General features: G+C 42.5%; 1 protein-coding gene across 1 annotated transcript in view; it reads right to left on the reverse strand.

Annotated features, from left to right (window-relative positions):
* grin2ca (glutamate receptor, ionotropic, N-methyl D-aspartate 2Ca) overlaps nucleotides 1-12,145 on the reverse strand; it is a 125,060-nt gene extending 112,915 nt beyond the window's left edge. Inside the window, exon 1 of the mRNA XM_038288306.1 lies at nucleotides 12,013-12,145. The gene's annotated coding sequence lies outside the window, so the exon portion shown is untranslated. The remainder of the gene's footprint in view (nucleotides 1-12,012) is intronic.
* Between the last annotated feature and the right edge of the window lie 3,112 nt (nucleotides 12,146-15,257).

Here is a 15,257-nt window from a genome sequence, read left to right on the forward strand (position 1 = left end):
TAACTCTTTTGGTATACCATATAGAACAGACATCTTCAACAGGGGGTCCCGCGACCCCTAGGGGGTCCACGGAGGTACTGCATGTAGCCTCATGAGACCATCCTGATCTCACGAGCTTTCAAGATTTCACTCGCTAATCAGTCTGGAGACTCTCCGTTGAAGAAAATTTGGAGTCGTTCACCAAACGAACGTCCAATCAGCGTTGGCTTTGAGGCGGGTTGAGGTGTGACGCAACGAGAAGCGCCACAGTTCAGTCTAAAGAACATGGCGGCTTCAGCCGATGAAACTAGCATTAGCGTGGCTATCAAGCAAGTTTTATCGGAATTACAGAGTATTTCTTCACTGAAAGAAGAGCAAAACACTGCTCTGGAGGCTTTTCTCAGAGGAACAGATGTTTTTGCTCTTCTCCCCACTGGTTTCGGCAAGAGCAGCCTGGCTTGTGGTTGTGTTTTCGTCGTCGCTCTGTTAGTACATCATATGCTTCGTTGATCTGATTGGTTTATTTGGCCCGTCTATCACCAACATAGGCCAATCAGCTAACCAGTATTTTCGCCCCTTCCCAAAATTACTTCAACAGAAGGTTTCCAGATGGATATGCGGAGCAAATCCATCTGGTGGAGTCAGGTTATACTGCATGAGGGTCGCAAAAGTTTTGGTTGATTAGACTTTTTTTTATATTCCCCTCTGCAATTTTTTAAATAATAATAATAAATCCAATTTTGTACCGCACTTTTCATTAAGAAAAATCTCAAAGTGCTACACAGTGCAAATAAAATCAAAGATAAAAATCAACCATAAAAATCATGTGGTCAATAAAATCAAAGATAAAAATAAACAACATAAAAATCATGTGGTCAATAAAATCAAAGATAAAAATAAACAACATAAAAATCATGTGGTCAATAAAATCAAAGATAAAAATAAACAACATAAAAATCATGTGGAGGCAGAATAGGCTTGCTTAAATAAAAAAGTCTTCAAGCCTCTTTTAAAATCATTCAATGGTTGTGGAGCTCTCAATGTAAATGTCTTTACATAAGCATTTACATGAATTCATACACTATAGTAAACAGAAAAAGAGTGATCAATGCTCACATTCAGCGACACACAGGAGCTCTTTCAAGCTGGGCACTGTTTCATTCACAACACCTGTCCCATCAACCAGGAATCAGAATTAGAAATACTTTAATAATCCCAGGGAGGGATTACTTTTGTTACATTACTCCATCTGTAATAGAGTGACTATAGGACCAGTTTGATATAACTTATACAATTTCATACAATATATATAATTAGGGGGTCCCATAATTAGAGGTCTCCATTTCGCGATCAGTTTGGGGGTCCTTGGGTTATGGTAAGGAAAACGTTGAAGAGCCCTGATGTAGAATTACAAAATAAGGAAAAAGGGAAGTGCTAGTTTTATCAACATGGTGGTATTAATGACATTTAACACATTGCAGGTTTTTCTGTCATTATGCAGACTTGGCTAACATGTAACATGTTTCTCTGCCTTTCCTTTTTTAGAAACTAAAACTTGGGGGAAAAAAATTATTTAATATTTTATTGATTTTTCATAATTATAAGTCATAATTTCCAGCAGGGGTAACAGTTTGAATATGCTCATTAATGCCATTTTAAACTGACATAAGGCCTTTTTAGTAAAGTGTAATCTGTAAATGGCGAACATCCCTCAATCCCTATCGATTTAACGCCTGCTAAAACTCGTGAAAATAACTCGCTGGAAAGCAATCAGAGTGGCTCATCGTAAATATTTCTTGCTCATAGTTTTTCTTTTGAAATGATGTATTGATTTTTCTGAAATAAACATCTAGAAGGAGTCAAAGCAGTTCTTCATCTTCTGACAATTTTTTAAAACCAATTTGAAGACCCAAAACTGTGCTGAAAGTTTAGCCTGTGTGTAAAATTTGTCTCTCTGGCTTTGTTAAACATTTTTGGCTGCTTTTCCAAAGTGACGAGCTACGGGCAATACTGAAGAAATGTGTAAGAAAGAAAGCCAAAAAAAGCCCAAAGTACGTCACCATCACAAGTCACCTCTGCCAGCTGAGACACCAGAACATTTTGTGTCACTTTTTGTTGCCCTGATTTCTTCAGATGCATCCTGCAAAGTCGAATGCCCTGTTCTTTTCAGACATTCAAAGATGTCTTTTTCCTTTCCCTCTAAGGTTATCGTTGTCATCATTCCCCCTCACCCTGTCATAGCTTAGGGCTAAATGTGACAAATGAAGCAGCGCACACGCGAGAGCCTACAGAAAACGATTAGACTAATCAATTTCCTGTGTTACAAATTGCGTGTGCACACTCTGGGACCGCACATTCCCACTCAGGTTGAATCTGTGAGAGGTAAAGGAATGACAATATAAGAGAGCCGGCGCCTGCCCCACCCCCGTCCTTCATTTCCCAGCCTACAACGTGTCAGTTTTCCTTTTCAACAGGGACAGGACCGAAGACGGGTGCAAGCGGCGCTGCAGCATGAATATAAATGGACCTGGAGTCTGTTGTCTTCTGAAAGCAGCCGTAAACTTGGTGAGGAAGAATAACACAACCTGCTACCATTTGTTTGCCTCATATTTAAGGTCTCATCACACCCCTTCCAAATCATTCAGTAACACTTTAACAGTAATAATATGACAGATCTTTGCTGGAGCACACCTATGGATCACGAGCCCTATGATGGGTAAAAAATAGATCATGTGAAGATTCACTGTCACCTGATTTGGAGTCGGATTTACAACTCTTCTCTGCTGACCTTGAGTGGATCGCTCTGATATCCTGCAGCTTTCCCTCCCTTGTGATAACAGGGTTACTGTCCAGGATAACTGCTGCTGGCTGTCAGTCAGTGCTTTTTAAACCAACAGTCCAGCTACTTTGGTTTTATTTTCATTTTCATCCTTATTTCCTCCTGTCTTCTCAGTCTCATCCCACTGTTCTTCGTTTTTTCAGAGGAAAAATAGTGCGAGGTCTAAATTACGGATACCATGAAAAGGCCATATCCTGTAATTCAAAGACTGGAATAAATTGGTTTACACTGATTTAGTTTTGAATGAGGTTTTATTTGGAACAATCCAATATAGCAAACCTTTTAAGCCAGGATCCGTGGAGTAGCTCAAGATTCAAAATCCACATGCTGCCAAGTACATAAACAAGAAGCAATGATGTAAAAATAAAGTTTTTGTCTGCAATTCTGACTGTGTGGACCCCATAAAACAAGTACTAAAATGTTATCCTATATAGATAAATTACTAGTGATCATATTACTTTAATTTGGATTCATAAAATAGGCTGAAATTCATTATCCAGCCCCAGACTCGGCCCAGGATCAATAAAGAGGCAACACAAGCCCCAGATATCCAGAGGCACCCCAGATCACTGGGACACAAGGAGGGCAGACAAGGATGGCAGCACCCACCAGAGAAGAGCATACGAGAGAACTCCAGTACTTGAAGGGCTCGACCCCAGAGATCATACTGCCGAGGTCCCACTGGGCCACAAAAGCAAGCCCATGGGCTTTGCCGGTGGCCGGTTATGCCCAAGATGGACCCGAATGATAGCCCAGAGGGTCTGAGGCACGGAGACACATTATCCACGAGTGGGGACCTCACAGGGCCAGGATGCCTAAGTTAGGCCCAGCAGCTGCCAGGAATTAGACAGCGCCCACCAAAGTACCCAAACCCACACCTAGAGAAAGATCATTGAACCTCTGATCAGGCGGAGCATAAGAAGGCAGAGGCCCTGCTCATAATTGAAGTTCCAGTAGGTGGGGGGAGCCAAACATTAAACTTGACAAGTAGACTAAGACAAATACGGACATATAAAGGCACTTAACAGAGGTACAACGGGCAGACACTAAACATATTCTTATAGTCCTCATACATACACTATCCTTCTGGCTCTACTGGCCAACCCTTCTAGGGGGAACTTTCCAACAGACAAGGGAGGGGAACCCCAGACCCCCAAAGGTGGAAAGAGGGCAGACGACTGTAGCTCTAAAGGGAGGAGAGCAGCAACGTAGTCCAGGTCTAGCCCCAGGCTCCCCTCGACACCCACCCCCAAGGGGGACATCCCATCCACCAACCTCCATGGCTTCCCACCATACCCGCCCCCAAAGATGGCAGAGCAGGTAGCCAACCCGCTGAAGCGCCATCCCTCAGCCAATCAGCTGTTCCAGCCCCACACATCTGTATGTTCCTCTCATACCTATGGCTGCCTGGCAATTCCAACCAAGGAAGTCCACCTCACTAATCCAAGTACGGCACCCCAGCTATCCAGCCATGACCAACCCCAAGGGCCCAGCCCCATCCCGGCAAAGAGTGGAAAGAACAGAGGTAGTATTGTTGCCTGTTGGACTACTGCATATTTAAAACTTGTGGGTAGGAATGTCTTCCCCTCCTCCTCTCCAGCTCTAAACCCTAAATGTCTACATGCATTCCAACAACCACAGATAGGCATGAGCATCGGGAGCACAGCCAGAAACTCTGACCCACCTCCATTTCCAGATATGTCTACCCTGATGCCCAACAAATGTCTTTGAAATTTTATTAATGATGCAGTCTAGGATGTTCCTTAAAATTGGGGTATAGGCCACCACAAGCATGGGGAACAACCCTAGTGATAATCTCTTATAAGCAAAGAACTGTGCAAAGGTGTTTTCCCAGGGAGCTAGTTCCCCTACTGACCCTAATAGGCACCATGCTCTCCACTCTCCACTAGTGGAGCAATGTGGCACGAAACAGGAGCAGGCCCCCAGCCCTAAAATCCCAACCCACACTGTTAAACCCCGCCCCCTGCCTGACATAGCCTCTAGCCCAGCCCAGGGCTGACCACAGCAAAGTGAAGAAACAACCAGAGGGAGACCCACACCTACGCCAAGGTGGATGGCATGCCACACCTGAACCAAGACTGCTGGCCAATCATATTCCCAGCAGCCATACTCATACCACCAACCCGCACACACATTTGTCATTTCCTCATAAGTTCCTCATAAAAGCGAAGCAAAAGTGAAAAGAAAAAGAATCAGGGGCTGGAAGTGGCTGTGACATGAGGTCAAGTATAGCAGCGGCCATGAAGCTTTTTACAGTCAGCAGCTCACTCTTGACACTGGGTCCTGGACAGATCAAATTCAGCAATCTCCACTATACGCAATTATCCAGCTGCAGCTCCTGGAGCAGTTGGTGGTACTGGCTGAACTGGGAGCGGATCTGGCACTGATGCAGTTCACCAACTTCCTATATCACAAGGCATCAAAAATCAAAGCGTCATGAATGGCTCTAAGCCACAGTTAGTTTACCAGACAACAGGAACCAGTTTTACACCATGTTGCAAGCCCGATTATATATTCTTTTAGCCTCGTGAGACCATCCTGATCTCGCGAGCTTTCAAGGTTTCACTCGCAGATCAGTCTGGAGACTCTCCGTTAAAGAAAATTTGGAGCCGTTCACCAAACGAACGTCCAATCAGCGTTGGCTTTGAGGCGGGTTGAGGTGTGACGCAACGAGAAGCGCGACAGTTCAGTCTAAAGAACATGGCGGCTTCAGCCGATGAAACTAGCGTTAGCGTGGCTATCGAGCAAGTTTTATCGGAATTACAGAGTATTTCTTCACTGAAAGAAGAGCAAAACACTGCTCTGGAGGCTTTTCTCAGAGGAAAAGATGTTTTTGCTCTTCTCCCGACTGGTTTCGGCAAGAGTTTGATCTATCAATTGGCTCCTCTTCGTCGTCGCTGTTAGTACGTCATATGCTTCGTTGATCTGATTGGTTTATTTGGCCCGTCTATCACCAACATAGGCCAATCAGCTAACCAGTATTTTCGCCCCTACCCAAAATTACTTCAACAGAAGGTTTCCAGATGGATATGCGGAGCAAATCCATCTGGCGGAGTCAGGTTAATACTGTAATACGTAAGTGAATAGATCCTTCTGGAGCCCAAATTTATGTATATTTGGCCGCCGGGCTGCGAGAACCTCATGCGCCTCGCAGACGCTTCAAGGATAAATCAAGCTTAAAGCTACAGTGTTTAATTTTTAGCGACATCTAACGTCCAGACTGCAGACTGCAGCAACATGAACATCTCCCCGCCACCGCTTCTCCCCCCCAACAGTACAGCGAGCGTTACAGGACAAAATGTCTTCCACGACGTCCACATCACCTACCTTCTCAAGTGATGAGGTTTGTTTACATAGATAATTTTACAGATAGTATTCTCAGGCATAATACTGCCATCTATTGTTCAGTACCGTCTCAGTTCATCTCTCTCAACTTGCCGTAGTTACTTTCGAGCGTAATGGGCGATCTCGCAATCGCTAGTTTGTTGGCTCGGCGCTGCCGTAGCGCAAAGATGTCTGCCTCCATGGCTGCGAGACCCGCTTTTATGTAATTATAAATAACGAATTCTAAGGCAACGCAAATATTAAGGTTAAGATGCTGAGCTCGTAGATGATGATAAATAACATAGTTATGTATAATATATTACATTTCTGACTGTATATCCCTGTAATTATTACACACTGTAGCTTTAAACCCCATCAATACTGACTCTCTGCAACTGTTGCCCTCATCTATGGTCATGAGCTTTGGGCCATGACCGAAAGAACGAGATCCCAGATACAAGCGGCCGAAATGAGCTTTCTCCGTAGTGTGTCTGGGCTCTCCCTTAGAGATAGGGTGAGGAGATCAGTCATCCGAAGAGAACTCGGAGTAGAGCTGCTGCTCCTCCATTTTAAGAGGAACCAGTTGAGCCACCTGTAGGAGGCCCAGGGCGAGACCCAGGACACGCTGGAGGGACTTTTTTGTCTCGGCTGGCCTGGAAACGCCCTAAGGTTCCCCCGGAGGAGGCCTCTGGGGCTCCCTACTGAAACTGCTACCCCCGCGACCCGAGCCCAGATAAGGGGAAGAAGACGGACGGACAGATGGATGGATGCAACATTTACACCCATTGACAATTTACCTGCTGCCCTACCTCTGAAATTCGGAGCCATCAAAATGATGTGAATTAAACCCCTTGACAAAGTGGTTTAATTAATCAACACATGCTTGTCCATGAAGAAATTGATTACCGTAATTACAATGAATTATTCACAGTCCTACTGCCAATACAAGCGCTCAAATCTCTGGTTATTTTATTCCTCTTCAAGTCATGTTTTTGCAGCAGCAATGAATGAAACAGAACATTTGAATTAGCAACAGGTGCTATATTTCTTCCTCTAAATAGCTGAAGAAACAGAAGCACATTAACACGTTTTTGCTAAAGTGAGCCAGGAGGCAATTTTAACTGATGTTGAAACTAATCAGCCAGACGTGATGAGGAGGAAATGCTGTGATCTTTGGGGAAATAGAACCAAAGTCAAAAAGATAACTAACACCGTAGTGTTTGGGTTTTAGCTGTAGCCGATCGGTCCGCTCTCTCTGCCACTCCTGGTGAGAGGATATGACCCCATCCTGGATAATTGGGTTGGAGTCAGAAGCTCAATCAGTTATCAGTGGATCATGAAGCGTTTCCCGTGAAACATCTGCAGGTGACTGACTGACGAAGGAGAATAAAACTGTATAGGATCTGTTTGAGTTCCCCCTGTTTGAAGAACAGATGGAAACATTTAATGATCTGAAACTGATCAGCAGAGGCAGACTGACGGCGGCATCATAAATAAAATAGAAGGAACATGTGGACGGACCCAGAGACAGAACGCTGCAGCTTCAGAGCTTTACGAAAACAATAAAAAAACGTCCTGTTTAGAGTTTGTGCCAGTCGGATAATTAGGTGTATGCTGAATAAAAGATTGTATTTGTCTGCGTAAAATCAACCTTTATTTTAAAGTACTGAAGTGTTTTTTTTTGTGTGTGTAAGAATAGGTGAGCATGAAATAGTTTTAGCTGTTTAAACAAAAAAAGAAGAAAAAAAACAGGCAGTTTATTCCCAGACTGTATGACTCGTTATTGATCAGTTTGTGCTTCAGTCTGACACCCAGCTGCAGATTCTCTCATGGTGGCTGCTGGTGCGTTGCTCTTTGCAGTGATTTTTGTGTGTGAGATTATTTCGTGATCTGTTGCAATAGTTTCATTGCTCTTTAACACACATACCCCCACACCCACAGCTGAGTTTTCATGACATATAAGGACATCTCTTGCATTCCTTTTATATGACCTAACCCAGACCCTTACCCTAACCCTAACTATTACCAATATATACCTAACACCAACAGACAGGACAGAACTTTACCATATGGGAACCAATTGAATGTCCCCATATTCCAAAAAGGTGAAATACGATCCACTGGACTTTGTTTTCAGGTTTGAAGATATCTCTCTTCCCATCCAGGAAGCTTTTTCTATTCAAAATGTCAGGAATAATTTTTAGTTCGAGGTTTTAAACAGTAGCCCAAAGAAGCCTTGTTTTTGTTTAGAAAACATGCAAATTGAAACGGACGGACGGGTCCACCCCTTTGAAATGGGGGTCATTTAGCTTCTTTTGTTAGCCTGTTATACCCCATACCTGTAGGGATGGGAATCGAAAACCGGTTCCTGTTCAGAACCGGTTCCGTATTTTCCGATTCCATGGCATTGTTTGGCAGCTCGCTGAACGATTCTTTTTTCGATTCCCGCAGCACCAGAGCCTAAAGCGCCGGCTCTGGGGAGCACGACTTACGTCACGTTTTTCACGTAAGTTACGCAAGTTACGCAAGTTGGAAGAACTATTCGAGGAGGAAGACAACGAGCTGCGGTCACTTTGTGAATCAAAGAGGGTAGATCAGGAAATCCAGCTCTATAAAAGCTTGCCCTCCATCCCCTGCAGGGATAGCGCCACACTGTGGTGGTGGAACAAGCAAGATACTCTGCCCTTGCTATCTGGACTGGCTGAAAACGACCTCTGTGTGCAGGCTTCCTCCACCCGATCTGAGAGGGTGTTCTCCACGGCTGGACACCATAAGCCCTGAAAGATCCCGTATCCTTCCAGAAAAAGCAGATATCCTCATCTTTCTGCAAAAGAACTGTTAATTTTCCCTACTACTGTTTTATAATCAGTATTTTGTGTTATTTAAAATAGGTTATTATCCCATCATTTGTTATTAGACATTGTTGGTTATTAAGTTTGTTCTTGTATTCATTTTTCATTTAAACACAGATGTTACTCCAGTTTCACATTTCCTGTGGACATCTTGATCTTGTTGAGTTTGTAAGATTGTGCAATGGTTAAGTAAACAAAGTTGATGCTGATAATCAAACTGTTTGTTCTCCTTTTTTCCCCAAATTGGAATCGAAAAAAGAAACGATAAAGAATCGAATCGTTTCATAGAATCGAAAAGGGAATCGGAATCGTGAAAATCTTTTCAATTCCCAACCCTACATACCTGTCTATGTCTCTGAAAGGGGGTTGTTAACCCTGTAATGCCAAATGTATCGTATTTGATACATACGGTTTCTGAAATGTTTTGCGTCTGACACCTTTTGCATAATTTAATGGTAAAAACTTTGCTCAAAATTCTATAGTACACAATCAGATATACCTGATAACAGAGGGCAGAAGACTAGACAAAAAATAATCTTGACTTATCGCATAGTAATAAATTATTAATATCAAAAATGTATTTCTGTTTTTTCTTTTTACATATTTTGTTGAAAGGCCAAATAAGGACTTCAAACCAAAAAAAAGTTATTTTCTGTTTTGTTTTATTCTTGGATCGGGCTTTAAAGGGTTAAAGGGCATTGTTGGCCTGGCTGAATAACTTAACTTAACCTGCAATGTCCCCATATGTACATGTATATGTAAGTCGAGACATTTGGGATATGTTACAAAAAAAAATCCTTTACATTGTAGGTAAAACAAATCCACACACACACACATGTTGTGTCACAATATCCTTGTGGGGACCTTCCATTGAATTTCATTCATTTCCCACTAATTTCTATGGCCTAACCGTGACCCTTGCCCTACACCTAACCATTACCGACACATACCTATCCCTAAACCTAACCTAAACTCAATTCACACCTTAGTCCTAAACCTAACCCCCACCCCAAGAAGAGAAACTTTCCTTATGGGGACCATTTGTTGTTCCCCACAAGTACCTATGAGTCCCCAAAATGTAGCATATTCCTAGGAAATTGTCCCCACCAGGTATTAAAGCCATGGCCACATTTTTCTGCTATATGAAGTGAGGACCATGTGTTGATTTCCAATGACTTCCCATAGATTTTCAATAATTTTCAACCCTTTCTATGCCCTAACCCTAAAACCAACCCTAAACCTTAACAATTGCCAATGCGTACTTCACCCTAACCCAATTGACACCTCAGCTCTAAACCTAACCATTAGCAAGATAGCATGTGAGGACCAGCAAAATGTCCTCACTTTGCAACAGCTGGTCTTAAATCTGATGGTGAAATTGGAAAAATGGTTTCTCACTCTGAGGGCTAGACAGGTAACACCCCCACCCCCCGAAGCCAAACACACACACACAGGCACAGATGTTTAAATTACACCAGGTTGCATACATCCAATTACTGAAACCAAGATATGGTTGGCATAACATAATGAAGAGCCATTTTTCAATTGCCTAACTGCTGCTGCAGTGTCTCAGCCCACAGTCTCGTTTTTTTCTCCTGGAGGGAAAGCTTGCTCTCACCTGTGGAGTCGAGGATTTTGTCCCCATTACTATATGTGGACTTAAGAAAGTTGTATTTGTGATGTCATTATCAAGGAAACCTGATTGACGCTGGTCATAGTCGTTCTGAAAAAAGAAAATTAAAAACAGTCTCATTCCAGTCCAGTTGATTGTTTTTACATTTCTTTTTTTTTTTTTTGGAAACCTGATTGAATCTGATTTACTGAAGTCAAAAAAGAAAAATGGGGATAAATAAACCAATAATAGATCTTTAAAAAACATGACACCGATTAGCATTTTGACCAATTCTGTTTTGTTTTTTAATTACTTTCACTGTCATTTGTTATAAGATCATAAGACACCTTCAATATTTCCATCTTGTTTTAATAAAAACGCTTTAAATAATAAATAGCTGGTCTAAATTGTAAATACAAATTATAGAGAATTGACAGAAGGTGATTTTTACAGATAGATTAGATCAGCTGGTGGATTTATTCGTATACTCCTATTTAGAAAAGAATATCAAACAAAACAAACATGAATCATGGCTACAAAATATGCTAATTGCATCCACGCTCCATCTTGGGAATTTAAAAGAAAGAGTCTATTTATTTTTTTCTCTAGAGGTTCTCTCTTAAGTAAAAATATGGCTGTATTGCTTGAGAAAGAGGAAGAGACCAAAGCAAATCTGTACTGATTATCCTTCATCCTGCTTCTTCGCTCAAATCACTCAAACAATTGAACCTTTTAACTTCGGCTGACCTGCGACCTTGATGTCACGGGTGGAAATATTAATAATAATAATGCAAACAAAAACCGTCCAGTGTGAGTTCAGTTTCTGGTCTCCAGAACAATCAGAACATTCTGATGTTGCATTATTAGGAGCTTTTCTCCATAAGCACAATCTATATTTTCCGTACATATGCAGAAGTCTTTGAATTGATTTGTGTATTTTTTGTGTTTTAATTGTCTCTCCTGTATGTGCAGTTCAGCACCTTAAAAATCTTTCTTGTTAATAGTTTGGTTTTGAGAACAAGTCATGCAGCAGCAGCTTCTCTCTTCCAGCCGCCAGCTTTAACAAAAACTGTTTAGAGTGATGCATCGATCCGGTGTGCCTAATCTTCCCCTGAGCGGACCGACTTAAAGCAACAGTTACAGTCTCCAAACACTCCCAACTTGTGTAAAAGCCAAACGCAGCAAGCTGGCTGACGGTCCTGATGTATGATCCGCTCAACAAGGGGGAGAGGAGGAGGAGGGGGGGGTACAGCAGAACTAACACAGCAGACAGCGTTTCTATCCAGCACTCAATTTAGACCATTTGATCACGCGTTCCAGGATTGAATGAAGTGATGGTGACACATCTAAGCAGCACAAAGTGTTGGATGAAGGTGAATCTTTACCTGTGGCCGCAGTTCACATCCAGCTCTGGCTCATCACCACTCATCCCTCGTCCTCGGCTTCAGCTGTCCTTTACCACTTTCTCCTTTTTTTCCCCCCCTCCTATCCTTTTTTTCTTCGTTGTTTGGATCCCCCTACTCCCCCTTTTCTCCCCCTTCTTCTTCTTCTTCCTCCCCCTGCACTTGTTTGAGTCTATTTCAGTAGCGGCAACAGTCGAGCCTGCTGCGACGGTGGCATGCTTTCCAGCACTTTGGCAGAAGGTCACATTATCACTCGCTGGTTGAAGGGGAGGAGGGAAGAAGAGGAGCTGGAGGAGAAAGGAAAAAAGTGATGAAGGTGAGCAGGTGTCAGAGGAAGAAGACGGGAGGAAGGACAATTAACAAAATATGGCTGTCCTCAGTGTCTTTTTTAGCTGCTAAATGTTCCAGATTGAAGGTTAGATATCCCAGATGGTTCTGAAAAGAGTTCTGGTCATATTTGAGATTAAAGAAGCAGTTTTTTCATGTCCTCAGGAGTTCATCACGTCCAGTGAAACGTCTTTCAAACTTCAGCCATATCCAATGTTCACAGTTCAGACCCTTGGTCTTCGTTTATCGCTTCCCAACTTCAAAAAGCCGCAGAAAAACTCCATCTTAGGGTGAGACGGTCCTCAGCTCTGTGCGCCCCATCGTTCACAGATTCTGCAGGGTCACCCTCATCTGTGCTTCCCATCCTCCCTCTTTCTCCTTCTCTGGTGCAACCAGCCACTCCATCAAATTAGGAGTCTGAGAAATGATCCAGCTGCCTGTCAGCGGCCAGCGACAGATGGCCGGAGCAGGGGTCCAGATGCAAGTCTGCTGCCGGAGTTAGGAAATTATTGGATGCTCTTCTTGGCCTCCTTTGAAACAAAACTTGCTCTTTTCTTCTTTAGGCAGCACTTGTTGTTCAGTTGCGTTTGTCTAGTTTTCCCACCTGGATCCCTCCTCCTGCTATCAGCACAGCTCCTGTCCTGGCTTCACTTGCCAGCTGTAATCCTGACTCCTACATTCCATGTCACAGGAAGAGCTTGTGAGCTCTAATCATTATGTAGTAAGGATTTATCCACAAACTCTCCCTCCCTCCTCTATCAGTCCCTCCCTCCACCCATCCCGTTTATTTCCCTCGCTCTGCTGTTGGTGCACCGACCGTCCTACAACTCTCAGCATTTTAACAACCTACTTTACAACCATTAAAGTGCCATCATGCATCGCTTCTTTCTTTTTATGCAATGTGTCTGCCTCGTTGACGCTTGCGTCTCAACAGGTTTGCCCTTGAAAAATGGAAGGAGTCAAATCTGAGTTATCTCTTTTTTCTTTCCTGTCTATTTTTCCCAGTTGAATATATTATTTCTTCATTATTTAGGTTTACAGTTAGCAAATGAATACTAGCTTCTAAAAGAGAAAAAAGAATGAAGTCAAGTGTGAGTTGCATGGTGCAGAAAACAGTTGCTGTGAAATATTTTATCCACCAGAGTGCAGTATGATGATTGTCCTTCTCGTGTATGAAGACAGTGGAAATCAGTCCTGTTGTAAAGTCTCTGGATCTTCTGACAGATTTTGGGATGTAGTGATACCCATGTGGTTTGGTTTGGCGATAAGGAATAATGGAAATCTAGCTTCAACTGAACTTTTACACACATCCAACAGGATTAGAAGGTGTGGCTGTGGCTCCTATATTGTAAAGGAAAAGCCTCAAGGGATCATTGTTGTGATATATATATATATATATGCAGTGATTAAGGAAAGTATTCAGACAAGTCAAGTTTAAGTTTTTTACTCTCTGTTTCATTGCAGCCATTTGCTAAAATCTATAAAGTTAATTTTATTTCTCATTAAAAAAATCAGGGAAAAAAAACCTGAAAAGTAGAATTTTTTGCAAATTTTATACAAAATAAAAACTGAAATATCAAATGGTCATAGGTATTCAGTCGCTTTGCAGTGACACTCATATTTAAGAATGTGGCAGGGCCCAGATCTGGCCAAGGTTACAAAAGAATTCCTGCAGCACTCAAGGTTCCTAAGGGCACAGTGGCCTCCACAGTTAGAGACTTAAATAGATTTTATTTTGTCATTTTGTACACACAAGTGTATACAAAAAGCAATTTTGTTAAGTGCAGCTCTCTAGACTTTCATTTTTTAAAGAGCAGCCTTGATAAAGGTAAGCAGCAGTGATAAAAACATTGTGTGTGTATTATGCCGCTAGACCACACCGGAACCTTGATATGCTTCTTCCAGAGTTAATCCTTGGTCATCCTGGCCGTGTGCTTTGTCTCATTGTCACGTCGGAAAACCCAGGTTCCACCCATCTTCAACGCTCTAAGGGCCGGATTTATCAAGATCCAATTTTGCGTGCAGTAATTTGCGCTCGCAAACTGGAATTTTGCGCGAGGGGCTGAACCATGGTCTGCGGGTGATTTAACAAGAGCGATTACGTAACTGGTGGCAGGTGCAAAACTGTTGGAGATGCCCTATTTAAATGATGGTTTCGCGCGTTTTGTGGTTTGCGGCAAAGTAGTTTGTTGTTTGTGCAAACTAGTGCATTAAGAAATTTTAATATTACAGTGACACCCCCACCCCCTCCCAAAAAAAAAAAAAAAAAAAAAAAAATATATATATATATATATATATATATATATATATATATATATATACACATATACACACACTTTGGCAGCCTTTATTCCCTAAGGTTGTATGTGGCTGAATTTCTACTTCACTGCAGTAAAAAAAAAAAAAACGCATCCCCGCAGCATTGGCATGTTGCTCCACAGGCGCAGAGGTCGGGGTTCTCCGTTAGGGCGTCCGGGCGACATGGCATTTAAAACGTCGGACAGCACTTCTGAAAAACGAGATTGGGAGATCCCAGATGCAAAAAAGTGCAATGTTGCAAGGAGTTTCGTGATATCTGGTATTGCGTGGGTCCTCCTTGTGGCTGGCTCCAAATCCATTCGGAGTTCCCCCAACAGCTCCAAAATGGCAATGCTGGATAAACGATATGTTTTGATGATCGTTTCCTCGTTCATTCCAAAAATATTCACACGTAGTGAAAAAATGCGTTCTCTGCGTCTCCTTGCTTCATTTCGATGTCTCCTTCTTGCGACAATAACCGCTGCCATGTGTGCGCAATTACGCATACAGACCATTTGCACCTTCTTTTGAAACGTGTTAAATATAGAGTCAGATAGCGTTAGCAAAATTGCTTTCAGGTTTAATAAATCACTTTGCGAGTG

The sequence above is a fragment of the Cyprinodon tularosa genome, unplaced genomic scaffold (assembly GCF_016077235.1).
Source record: "Cyprinodon tularosa strain WSP-4 unplaced genomic scaffold, ASM1607723v1 ctg250, whole genome shotgun sequence".
Classification (NCBI taxonomy): Eukaryota; Metazoa; Chordata; class Actinopteri; order Cyprinodontiformes; family Cyprinodontidae; genus Cyprinodon; species Cyprinodon tularosa.